Raw genomic sequence first — 13,618 nt, forward strand, 5'->3', positions numbered from 1 at the left:
CCATTTGATGTCGAACACATGCCATGATGTGGTATCCAGGCCCTCTACCATCATAATGTTTTTTTTGTATGTGAACTAACCTGTACATATCTGCCAGTTTCTTTCAACTTTGCAGACCAATGTGCATGTCTCTGAAAAATGACAGAGGTGAGTGGCAAACCTGCATATACCTGACCATGATAAGTGGAAGGTCCCATGACTGGTGAGATCAGTACTGACCTCTGTCTGTTTCATGGGATATGGTCATTTGGAGGCTAAGGTATGGGTATTTGATAAGGCTTTATCTGATGATACATTGAACCAATCTGTTTGCCTCCTGTCACAGTGAAAGGCTGACATGCCCATAACTTCATTTTTCTGTGGGTTGGTAGTGAATGACACCTAAGCTGAAACACCGAAGCCACAGCAGTACTTCACTATGGGCCACATGTACAAAGCTTTTTTCTTGGGTTGTTTGCGACAAGAAAAAAGCATTTTGAGTTGAAAAGACCCTTTTTTGCGATTCAGTAATCTGTTTACCAAATCGAAAAAATGATTTGAGAGTCGCAATTAGGAAGGGGCTTTCCCTTCCTAATTGTGAGTGGCTGTGCGATGTAGGATTTTTTTTGGTGACTGTGAATGCGGTCACAAAACAATCGCAGTAGTACCAATTTCAAATAGGTGTTAACCCATTTGCAAATGGGAAGGGGTTCCCATGGGGGACCCCATGCCATTTTACTTTTAAAACACCTCCCCCATATTCCTTATAAACTCCAACATGCTGAAAAAAAAACAAAAAAAACTTTTTTGTAATTAACAACAAATATCTTAAACCCTTGTTTTTAAATATTTCCGACCCAAATCTCAAGCACAGCTCAACATGCCAAAAAATAAAATGTTAAACTTGAAAAATAAATATTTTTACATATTTAATAAAAAATAAATGATGAAGAAAATTAAAAGCAGTAATTTGAAAAACTACCATCCGATACCCTATAAAACCCAACAACTAAAAAAAAAATTACTATTACAAATCTAATTAAAATAAAAAATGAAAACAACCAATAAAACCAAGAAAATAAAATACCAAACACTATTTAAACAAATAAGTATACAATGAATTACATATCAATATTAAGGAAACAACAGTATTAAAGTTTTTGATATGTAATACTTTAAAACAATCTGTAAAAAACAATATATTTACATTTATTATTCGAACTGTCATTATTATGGTACCCACGATATAATGCCTCAATATTAAGGATCCACATTAGCAAGACCTAAGTAGATGGCACACATTTAAAACTTCTCTCAGTAAGAAGTAAGTGTATGTTGTGACTTTAACAGCAAGAAAAAAACATAATCATGTCCCAGTTGGCGTAATCAGATTGAATTAAAGTTGCACCTTTACATGTGTCAATTATTATATTTGTTTAATTAATAGTGTGTGCAATTGGCAAAAGAATCATATGACCCACACCCATGTCTCAAATACTTTTCATAATTAAGGCCTAATTCTGAGTTGCGTTAAATACGAGAGATACCTCTGGGGATTAACTTTATCCCACCATGCTCTGTTTACTCGGTGCTGTAAATTTGTCCTACTATTAGCCTCTGATCTGGGAATGACACATTATACGTGGATGACGTCCCATTAGTTCCAAAATCTTTATGCTTTACTTTATTTCTTGATATTTTCCCACAATACAGCCTGGCAGGGTTTTCTTGGTGAAAAATAACCAAGGAAAACTACTGAGTGGGATACTTACTGTACTACTCATAACTCCAATATCTGTAAAAACAGGTGTTTACCCACAGCTCGCATACCTTCCCAGATAGAGAAATTGGTGTAATTGCCCTTGGGGATTTGCCAATTATTTTCAAGTCTTCAAAGAAAAGCATTTGGGCAAGCACAACTAGTTCAATGTTTACCAGCATCTTGACTATTTTATGTTCTGTATCTTCTTGAGCTACAACACTGATAGGCCACCCACAGTGGGTTAGAAACTGGATTAAAGACTTGTCTTAAAATATCACTTTCACTGCTCGCTTTATGTAATACAGCCCCTGATGATATTCTTCCTCTTCTGACAAACTTAAATAGAAAAAGGCAGGGGGAGCAACATGTTTTCTAAAGATGGGGCATGTACCATCTGCTGGTTTTGCCGTGACTTACAGAATAGTTGGGTGTTGGTCAAGGTTAGTTGGCAGTTGTATGCTGGCAAGAAGTAGTTCCTCTCTCAGTAGAGGAGGGTTGCCCTGCTGTCACAAAGTTCTCAAACATCTGCCATTATTGTCCCAACCATTTATTTTTCACTGTAACAGGAGCCAACTCTGTTGACATTGTCCATCATCTCCAAATAACAGGTTAAACATTATTTTAAAGTTTTATCAATGGCATCCTGACAATGTGTTAAAATCGTAAACTAATTTGTAGTAATGATAAGTGATGGATTTGATTACATTTTTATGAATGACAACATAGTCAGAAGGCTGGAAGCTAATGCAGGCACCAATGTTTAATAATTGTTTGGATGAGTCTCTCATAAATTGTCCATATTGGGTTTGAATAGATTAAAAACACTAGCGGTATTATTTATTGCAATCTATTTTAATGTCTGAATGTGATTTTTTTTACTGTGGAATTATTAGACGATTATAGTGTGTCTTAAAAAATTTCAATAATTGCAACAGATCATGGGACCAAGTGAAAGAATAATTGTACTACAGTAATATAGCCATAGTTATTCTGTTTTCAAAAATTATTTGTTTATGCTGTTCGATCAGATACTACGTAGACTTGACAAGCAAACATCAGTATTTGTCCCATAAAGAGAGAAAGGGAAGAATAACGGATTCTTGGGAGAATGTGCTTAAAACTGAATTACATTATCAAGATTGTTGTGGCTGGGGTAATAAATTGAGTAAAGCTGCAACCCAAATATATTTAAAAACAGTAAACTACATTATCAGTGAACAATAGGTTATTTTTGTATCATTCTTCATTATGAATTGTTAATATTGTGCAGCTGGAAATCAATACAGAGCTTGCAAATAAATCGTTCGTTTTTGGTTGAAGCAGAGCTATTTATTTGCTTCATTTGAAGCAATAGAATTCACATTTGCACCGAAAAAGTTCCTTTTCCTTCTAATTAAGAGGGCAATTGCATTTTAAGGGATTTTTTCCCGCCAAAGGGAAGCCTCATTTGACATCTAAAAACTCAATTTGCTGCGGGATTATGTTGAGTTAAAATAGTCAATCATGGTGTGTTTTAAGCTGTCCTCAAATTAAAACTCCTTTAGGAATATGCAAAATTGTGGTGATTCAACTCCACAAACTTTCTGAGTTTTTTCAAGTTGCGCAAAATGAATGACCACAGCACATTTTTTCAAACAAATGTGTGAAATTAATCTGGGAACTAACCTGCAAAAACACAATAAGTGAGAGATGTTTCTTCTGAACATTGTTTATGGGAATTTTTACTGCCAAGTAGGCAGTTTTGTTACATTTGAACAACCTTACTAGCTATAGAATAAGGGCCACATTAAGAGGCTCGTTGGCTGACTGCTGGCCCACCAGCCCAGTTGGAAGGAGCCGACAACGGAGCTGGCGGTCTCCCCCTCCGGCCCTATCATGATGTTTCCACCGGTCAGCCGAGTGGAAACAGTGTGTCGGCATTGGCCTCGGCTCCACGTGGATCCGAGGCCAATGCCCTCGCACATAGGGGGCCTCCAAGCACACTCAGCTGAGCACTGTCTGCTGTAGCAGACAGTGCACATTCTGAGCATGCTGGGCAGGGGGACATGGTCGTGGGCAGTGCAAGTCTCCCCTCTGTCTCCCAGTACTGGCTTTCGCTAGCCTTTACATGGCGGCCACCCTACCAAGAGAAGGCTGGCAGAAAGAGGACTCATGTTCAGCGCCGCCGTAGCTGTTCCTGCCAGTGGCGGTGGTTCTGTGGCAGGCCAAATGCCAGGTTCATAATCTGGTGGTCAAACTGCCACCACGAGTCTGGCAGTCCCAAGACCATCGGACTCATAATGAGGCCCTAAATCTGCATAAGCCTACTGTTAGACTTTTCAGTTTATGTATGGTCATCACCAATCTTTTTGCCTCCTGCCTCCTATTTTTTCTTACCTGTTGCTGTTGACTTTTGAACTCTGAGCACTTTACCACTGCCAACCAGTGTTAGGGCAGGGTGCAGTTTATGGTTAAGGTAGGACATATAGTAATGTGATTTATATATCCTAAAAGTGAAATATGGCTAAGCTCCTTTGTCACTGATGCAAGGCCAGTCCTTCTCATAGGTTAACATGGGGGCTACTTTTAAATCTGATTAAAGTGTAAATTCCCTTTGGGAGCAGATGGACATGTGGAGTTTGGTGTCTCTGAGCTCACAATTTAAAAATACATCTTTTAGTAAAATTGGTTTTAAGATTGTGTGTTTGAAAATGCCACTTTTAAAAAGTGAACATTTTCTTGCGTATACCATTTCTGCGACTCTGCCTTTTTATGGATTCCCTCTCTGGGTCAGTTTGACAGTTGGGCTGGTTGCACCTCACACTAGACAGTGACACAAAGGGAGCTGGGGTGTAATCTGCATTTCCTGATGAGCCATCTGTGCAATCCAAGAGCAATAATGTATTGAAAATGTTTTGAGAGTGCTGATCATTCAACTAATGGCTGAAACATTGGCAGGGTAACTGCTCAACGGCAATAATGCAGAGCCAATGCAAAGGGTTAACAAATCAGGTTAATGGTGAAGTGGGATGAAAACCCTACTCAGGCAACAACCACAAACCTTGTCAGGATGAACCACAAAGGTCTTGTTCTTCTGGTAGTTGGGCACAAAAGCTTCCAGACTAAACCTAGAGGTACTGTATTAAGTATTTATGCAGCACTCAAACAGTAATAGAGTGAACACAAAAAACAAGAACATTCCCACACCGATTTAAATAGAGAAACATTTAATATATAAAATAATACCAGAATAACAAAAATCCAACCAGTAGGACCAGACCGGTGAAAAGTCATAAGTCTAGACTGACTGTGATGGAGCACGGGATCAGATTAGTCCCACTGAAAAAGTTACCCTTGCGAAGTCAGGTGCAAAGAGTTCTCTTTCGGGTGGAGAAGACCTCTAGGAATAGGGAGAGCGTCTCGGATGGTCATCGCTGTAGGACAAAGTTCTGTTTGGGTATCGCAGATGGCTGTTGCAGGAGCTTTAATTTGACAGTCAACTCGGGCTGTCATTGCTGTAGGGCGAAGTGGAGGTATTGCATTGGTTGTGGCTGGAGGTCGCTGTAGCTTGAAGTGTTGGTGTCACTAGAGTTTCACATTGGTAGTCGCCGTTGGTGGCAGAGTCTCAGCATCAATGGTCGCTTTTACGAAGAGCCTAAAACTTTAGGATTTCAGAGTTTCAGATTTTATTATTGAGGAGTGCACTCTGATGCTAGTCATGGATCCAAGACTTGGAGTGGCACATCTTGGGGTTCAGGGACCCACTCAAACAGAAGTAAGCAGGGCTCAGGCAGGTCCAGCTGCTGACCCAGACAGATCCAGTTGTAGCAGGTCAGATGGGCAGTTGCAGGGAGGCCTCAGGAGCTTGTTGTATCCCTATGGCTCAGACCAGGTGATAAGCCAACTGACCCTTGGAGTCACCTTGTTTAGTCTGGGATTATGGGTGCAGGTCTAATCTTCCATCTCAGAGAACAGGGCAGGCCTTAACCAGTAGGGCAGTCACCTGGAGAAAAAGGCAGGCCTCAAGCAGCAGGGCAGTGCTTTAGTACTAGCAGGCAGTACTCTGAAGAACATGGAAGGCTCAAGCAGCAGACCAGTCCCCTGGGGAGGTAGGCAGTCCTGCTTTTGTAGTCCACAGATCTAGGAATTTACAGAAGTGGTGGTTCAGGAGGTCAAATATTTATACATTGTGCCAGCCTTTGACGTGGGGTGACATCCATAGTATTCCCACATCTAGTTCTGGAAATTCTACCCTTTCCCTTCCAAGGCTCCAAGTAGTCTGGCGTGACAAAAAAATGGTGGCCGATTTCTTTTGGTGTGTGATGGAGGCAGCAGTATGAAATGTAAATGGGTCAGGGAACAGCTCTGCCCCATCTATCCTTCAGTCCTGACTGGATGGCCTATCCTGCCCACTCCTAGTCCCGCTTTGTGTCACTGTCTGAAAGTAATACACAAAGGCCAGCTGCCATGCTATTCATAGTCATGTGACCCAGGAGCCAGGCAGCAGGCACCAAATGGTTAGGACAAGCAAATGGCAACTTTCTAAAAGTTTTCCTGAACACAAGGAGGGTTGGGCTCATTTCGGAATCAGCAAAGGTAAGCCACAAAAAATCACGAAACAGAAAAGGTGCCAATACTGACCAAACATTTACAGTAATGTTATTTTATATTCAAGACCACATGACTAAATCAGGGTGATTTGGATGTATTTTGCAATATACTTCATGCTGTATTTGTTGATTACATCGTTATAAACAGAAATAAAGTCAAAATAAAAAACGTATTGACATACAAAGATTTTGCTGAACCATAAAACTTAAAATAAACATAAAGTACATCATGAACATTACAAAATGTGTGATGACTGAGCAGAGGGTGAGGGTATTCAGGTACTGTCTATGTGCACAGGGAGATTAAGGGGGTCATTCTAACTCTGGCGGGTGGCGGAAGCCGCCCGCCAGAGTTCCCCCCTCCAGAATACCGCACCGCGGTCAGAAGACCGCTGCGGTTATTCTGTGTGTCCCGCTGGGCTGGCGGGCGACCGCCAGAAGGCCGCCCGCCAGCCCAGCGGGAAACCCCCTTCCCACGAGGAAGCCGGCTCCGAATGGAGCCGGCGGAGTGGGAAGGTGCGACGGGTGCAGTTGCACCCGTCGCGTATTTCAGTGTCTGCTGAGCAGACACTGAAATACTTTGTGGGGCCCTCTTACGGGGGCCCCTGCAGTGCCCATGCCATTGGCATAGGCACTGCAGGGGCCCCCAGGGGCCCCACGACACCCCATACCGCCATCCTGTTCCTGGCGGGCGAACCGCCAGGAACAGGATGGCGGTATGGGGTGTCTGAATCCCCATGGCGGCGCAGCAAGCTGCGCCGCCATGGAGGATTCAGCAGGGCAGCGGAAAACCGGCGGGAGACCGCCGGTTTTCCTGTTCTGACCGTGGCCAAAGCGCCGCGGTCAGAATGCCCTGCGGGGCACCGCCAGCCTGTTGGCGGTGCTCCCGCCGACCCTGGCCCCGGCGCAGAATGACCCCCTAAGTCATTTGCCCAGAATCACAGGATGTTGCAACGATGCTGAGGCTCAAACCTAGACCCCCAGCTCCCAAGGAGGTTGCTTTAATTTCTTTGCTACATCCTCTTTTTTACTATTCAGCTGGACCAACAGTAGAGGCGTGGTCGTGGCTGTGACATCAAATGTGTTGGAGTTGGTCAATCAATAGTGGAGAACCTTCCGGGAATCAATATTATCGCCAGGCGATCTGTTTGTGATTCGAACAGCCGTCTGGGGGCCTTAGTCCACGTTGCAAATACAAATTGACTCCATCAGCAAAATATCTTACCTCTCAGTCCTGTGTCCTGATGAGAAAGAACCCTTGAACTGTTGTAGGGTTTGAAATGCGTCAACTCCTCACACCAGAAAGCACTATTTAATGACTGGATGTGCACACAGGGAATATTTAACTTACATTTAATATAGACATTATCCCTGACGATTGCTCATTATTGAACTATGTTTTGTGTTGCTCCCTGTGGTGTTTCCCCATTGGTCAGGGGCCGTGAATTGAACCAGATAAAAGCCCCTATTTGGAATTGAATTTCAGAACTGACACACATTTGTTCAATCATCATAAATGTTGTAATGCTCAAGATGTCCTTTGTGTTTTTTTTATGGTTTATGGGCCAACAAAATCTTTGTACGTCAATATGTTGTTGGTTGTGTTTTATCTGTTTATAACAATGTAATCAAAATACAGTATGGTGTATGTTGCAAAATACATTCAGATAACTCTGATTGAGCCATGTGGTTTTGAATATAAACTAATATTAAAACTTGAAAACACGTCCTACTTTTTAAATACAATTGATTTAGCCTATGGGCTGTTCAAGTCCTAATTTTGGGGTGACATATATTTCTTAAAAAGAAAGGTTTACTCCTGGCAAAAGTTTAGTTTGCCAGGTGGAATTGGAAGTTTTAAAACAGCACTGCGGGCTGCAGTGGCAGGCCAAGACATGTTATAAGGTGTTACTAAAGGTGGTGGTACAACGAGCCCTGCAGGCCTATGAGTATCATTTAATTTACAGGCGCAGGGTAAAGGTAGTATCACTAACTAGGCACTTGTAAGTAAATTAAATATGTTAATCAGGTGCAAATCTTTTGTACCATGGAGAGAGCACTAGACTTTAGCACTGCTTAGCAGTGATAAAGTGCACAGAGTCCTAATGCCAACAAAAACTAAATTCAGTAAACAGGAAGGGTGAAGGCAAAATGTTTTTGGGGTAACCCTTAAGAGAGGGTAAAGCCCAAAAGAGGTATCCACCTGAACACTTTTCCTGCACTGTTCTAATCTCATAAAGTTGTAAAAGAATGTCCCTGCACTTAGCACTACTGAATTTCAAACTTTTCTCTGCCAAGTTGTATCCAGCTCTTTACTAATATATCACTTCAGTTTACTCTACTTTTCTAATTAAAAGTAGAGGACTCTTTATTTATGGTAACACTTTAGGCTTTGATTGCACAACATACTTCTCTATTTTGCAATCCCACCTTATTGATAGAGCCCAGTGAAATTTCTCCATGCTTTTGAAAAAAAATATTACATCTTTTATTTTCTGATATATTACCTGCTCTTCTCAGGTTTATATTTTTCAGTTTTAGGATTAGAATCATATTTATATTTTGGTAAATTTAAATTTCATCTTTACCCTGAGCTAATTAATAGACACCATCTGTTTTTTTCTCATGTCCCCTCATCTCCCTCCAGTTATATGTTACACCTCTGTTGTCCCATCTTTGGGGGGCGCTGTACACAGACTATCTGCAGCCTGGGAATCACCATTAACACTCATCCAGAGTACCTTTCTGACTCCTGTTTGCTTCCCATTTTGATATTGAAGGCCTACATTTGCTTCTATGGACTTCAGGTCCCATAATGCACTGCCTAGTAGTCAGTAAGACCTGGAATCTGCTGTCCATTGTTTCCTATGGGAATAGTCCTGCTGTTCCTTTTACTGGATTCTCTCCTCCAGGACTTGTGAGAGATTGAAACTGACTGCACACACCTGTGACCACATTTGTGCAGCCAAGTCATGTGACTCCACCCTGGGCTTGCTGCTGCCTGCAACTGCTTATAAGCTGCCATTCCCTGAAGCCCCCACTCATGCATTGGAGTTTGTTTCCTTTGTGTACCAGACCTCTGGTTGGCTTGTTTTCCAGTCCTGTTCCTGCTTGCTTCAGAAAGAGCCTGCTCCCTGCTTCCCAGTCCTGATCCTGCTTGATTGAGCCTGAGCCTGTTCCCCTTTCTTCAGGCCTGTTCCTGCTTTGCTTCCTTGTTGTTCCTCCTGTTCCAGGTATTATTTTCCCTTTACGTACTCCTTTGCTTCTACCTTAGCTCATGTAACTTCTCTTCTGTGTCTGAGACTCGGCCCCTAGTTTCTGTTCTATTTCTCTGTGAATCCTGCAGTCTCTAGTTCTCTTGTACTTAGTCTCTTGCTTGTTACAGTTTCCTAAAATTCCTGTGTATACAGTATTTTGAGCTTCAATTCTTAGGCTCCTTTCTAGCACTTACTCTGTAATTTCCTCTTGGGTTATTGTGTCTGGTAAGTTTACTAATAGTCCTCACCTGTGTATAAGTGTTTTCCTTTGTACAGGGGCTGGGTCCTGTGTTCCAGGAGGCAATTACTGCCCCTTTCTTTGCCTGGTGTTGTATGTAATCTTAAGTGCCTAACTGTGACAGTGTGCCATTGCTGTTTTCCAGGAATTGCCCCTGTGTCTCCAGCTGGACCAACACGGGCATGTCTCATGTATGTAAGTACCATCTCTTTTTTGTGCCCTAATAGTCAAGGGACAGAATCACTTCTGCTGCCTCCTTTCTATCTGGGCTTGCAGGGTGACTACTTGTAAGAGTAATCTGCACAGAGGCATTGACGTTCCCTGTTGCTATAGGAAGTTCTGAACCTTACCAGTGTACAACCTTAGTGGTAACCCCAGTGTGGTTATCCATTACTGATCCATTCCCTGTTTGTTCACATTAAGGTTGCTCTGCCTTCATTATCCTGTTTCTGTGCTTTACTATAGCTGTTCATTCCTGGTGTATGCCTGTACCTGCTCCTCTGCTTCGGTACACTACATCCATAGGGAGATATGCCGTGACCCCAAGGGGTGCTCTGCCCAGAGTCCTGACAGAACACCCTGGAGCCATGACATTATATTTTACTCTGTTCATACTAAGGTATTGTGTTGCCATGAAATGAGTATGCCTCATATTTTTCCCACACTCAAATCTGTCTCTGCTTTACTCTGAGGCATCACTGTTAAATATTATTCAACTTCAATTGTGTTTGCCCAAGTTTCGAAATACAAGGAGTGGAATTTTTATATCCCACATGTCAATTATTCTTTCTCAAATACCAATATCATACTCTGGCTCTTCCTACATAAATACTTCCGAATTCCCCAATTTTGGAAGAACAGTCACTTTTCATAAATACACTCACCTATTGTATTTAAATTGGAGAGACACACTTTGACATTATTCATATCGGCGAAAGTAAATTCTTTCAACATTAGGGTAGTAAGCCTAAAAAATAAATGCTGAAAAGGGAGGAATGTAAAGCAAAAATAAGAACCGTCTTTCAAACAACATGATTGGTCACACCCTGCTATCATAAATGATAACATAGAAAAGCATTAAAAGCACTGACAAGACCAGTCGTTCTGCGGCCCAAATACTTCTTGATTAACTTTTGCATGCAAGGGTGCTTCAAGATGCATGTGACCAAGGCTGCCATTTTCTTTAAAGGCTTTTGCATTAAAGAAACCCCACTTCCAGAAGGCTGATGATGGTTATTGTGAGAAGTTGGGTTGTTGGCTGACTGCGATGTGACCGTGATGAAGCAGCAACCAAAATTCTTGTTAGGGTAAGGTCAAAAGTTCACATGACCGCAATGGAGTGTGGGCCAGCTACAGGGACCCAGTTAGGCCTGCTGAACAAACTGCCTTGATCCTGGTTGTGGAGGATTGTGTGGATCCGAGACAAAGATGCGTTGCACAGCCAATGCGATGCCTTAGTTCCAAGATGCGGTAAGGCTGCAGTGAGAGGTCCTGTTGCACCATCATCGAGGATCCCTTTGATGGGGCTAGCAATGCAAAGGCCGGTTTCAGGGATTCGTTGCACAGCCGAGGTGATGTGTCACTTCTGATGAGAGGTGAAACTCCTATGCAGAGCTTTGAAGTCGTCATCCAGGCAGCCGCTGATGAGGGATGTGACGACTTGCTTGAGGGAAGCATTGTGCACCAGTGGTTGCTGCGTCACACCCAAGATGCAGGATGCAGAGGCAATGCAAGTCTTCTGCGCTGAGTCCAATCCACGTAACAGGGGTGATGCATCAGTTTTACTTTTTGTTCCCCTGGTCAACCAAGTAGATGCATTTGCTCTGCTCTGGGATGCACCCATCAGCAGGGAGGATGCATCTTTTCCACTGGGGAGCAGTCCACTTCCAAGGGTCCATGACTGGGGTGGCACCACCTGGCAGGGTGGACTCTAAGATGCCAAAGTCCTGATGCAGAAGCATGGTGGTTGGAAGTCTTTTATGTCCCTGAGACTTCAGATCATTATACCAGCCAACTAGCCCTTGGAGTCACTCTGAGTTCTGGGCTGGAGAGCTGCAGGTCCAGTCCTTTTCACTCCCAGACAAGAGGGCAACAGGCAAAATGTCAGCACAGCGAAGCATGAGTCCAGCAGAGTGGCAATCCTCCTTCAGCAGCACAGCAGTCCTTCTTCCTGGCAGAGTATCTACAGGTCCAGAAGTGCACTGAAGTGGTGGTGTCTGACGTCCAGTTTTTATACCCAGTGGTGCTGTTGATGTGAGAGAGACTTCAAAGGCATGCGTTTGATGTGCACAAATGTCCCGCCCTCCATGCCCTGGCTCTGGACTCACTACCGGGGGTTTGAAGCACTTTGTATAGGAACAGGACACAGCCTATTCAGGTGTAACCAAGGCTGTGTCTAGCTCCTCCCTCCCATCCTGCCCTGGATGGCCCATCAAGGCACACCTAAGCTCCCATTGTATGTGGCTGTATAGGAAGAATACGCAAAGCCCAACTGCCAACTACACCCAGTCATGAGATCAGAGACAGGTTGTAGGCACCAACTGGCTTTGGAAAGAAAATACCAGCTTTCTAAAAGTCGTATTTTCAGAACTGCGATTTCAAATTCAACTTAACCCGAAGTTTGGATTTTAAATTGTAATTCCAGAGGCACCGAACCTGAAGGGGTTTTCTCTTCACATTTGGAAATGACTCTTATAAAGTGTAATATGGCAATTCCAAATATAACCTATGGGAGAGATTGGCCTTTCAGTGGTGATTAACAAATTAAGAGTTTTTCGCCACCAGTACATGTCCTACTGCTTAAATACATTGCACCCTGCCCTCAGAGGTGTCCAGGACCTACCCTAGGTGTCACCTATATGTGAAAAAAGGAAAGTCTGGGGGGCAGATGAGCCTACAACAAAAGGTCGATCTTCTTCTAAGGGGAGGGGGGCAGAAATAGGCTAAAATAAATTTTCCCCCTTGGGAGCAACTCTTGTCTTAGGGGTCGCTCCCCTTGAGTGAAAGTGGCAGAAAAGAAAATCCCTGGTGTCTAGTGGTTTCTGCCCCTTTTCGGGGCAGATTGGCCTAAGAAAAATAGGCTGAGCTGCCCCCAAGGTGGGCAAAAATGGCCTAAAATAAAGTTGCCCGCCAGTGGAGCGAACCTTGCCTAAAGGGTCGCTACCCATCTGTAAAAAAACAAAAACAAATACATGGTGCCTAGTGGTCTCTGCCTCCTTGGGGACACATCAGCCTAATTAAAGTAGGCCGATCTGCCACCAAGGGCGCAGAAATGGCCTTAAATAAATTTGCCCCCATGGGAACGACCCTTGCCTAAGGGGTCGCTCCCCTTATCAATGTAAAAAAAATCCTTGGTGTTTAGTGGCTTCTGCCCCTTCTGGGGATAAGATCGGCCTAATTAATATAGACTGATCTGCCCCCGGGGGGAAAGAAAGGCCTAATAAAATAATTGCCCCCAGAGAGCGACCCTTGCCTAAGAGGTCGCTCCCCTTATGTGTGTAAACAAAAAAAAATCCCTGGTGTCTAGAGGCTTCTGCCCCCTCCCCTCCCCGGGGGCAGATCCGCCTAATTAAAAAAAAAAACTTTCCTTCCCTTTTCATGCCTCTCTGACCTCCCCTGCCCCTGTACCAAGGAGAAAGAAATATTTTCTTCTCGGTCCAGCGTGATGGGATGCGACCTCTGATGAGGTCAGCGCGTGATTGGGAGCTGACGTCATCAGACGTCGCTGGGGGTCAGGAGGCTGGGGGTGGAGGGGAAGTGAATCCCCTTCCATCTCTGCCCATGGGAGAGGGGT

The sequence above is a fragment of the Pleurodeles waltl genome, chromosome 1_2 (genome assembly GCF_031143425.1).
Source record: "Pleurodeles waltl isolate 20211129_DDA chromosome 1_2, aPleWal1.hap1.20221129, whole genome shotgun sequence".
NCBI classification, from domain to species: domain Eukaryota; kingdom Metazoa; phylum Chordata; class Amphibia; order Caudata; family Salamandridae; genus Pleurodeles; species Pleurodeles waltl.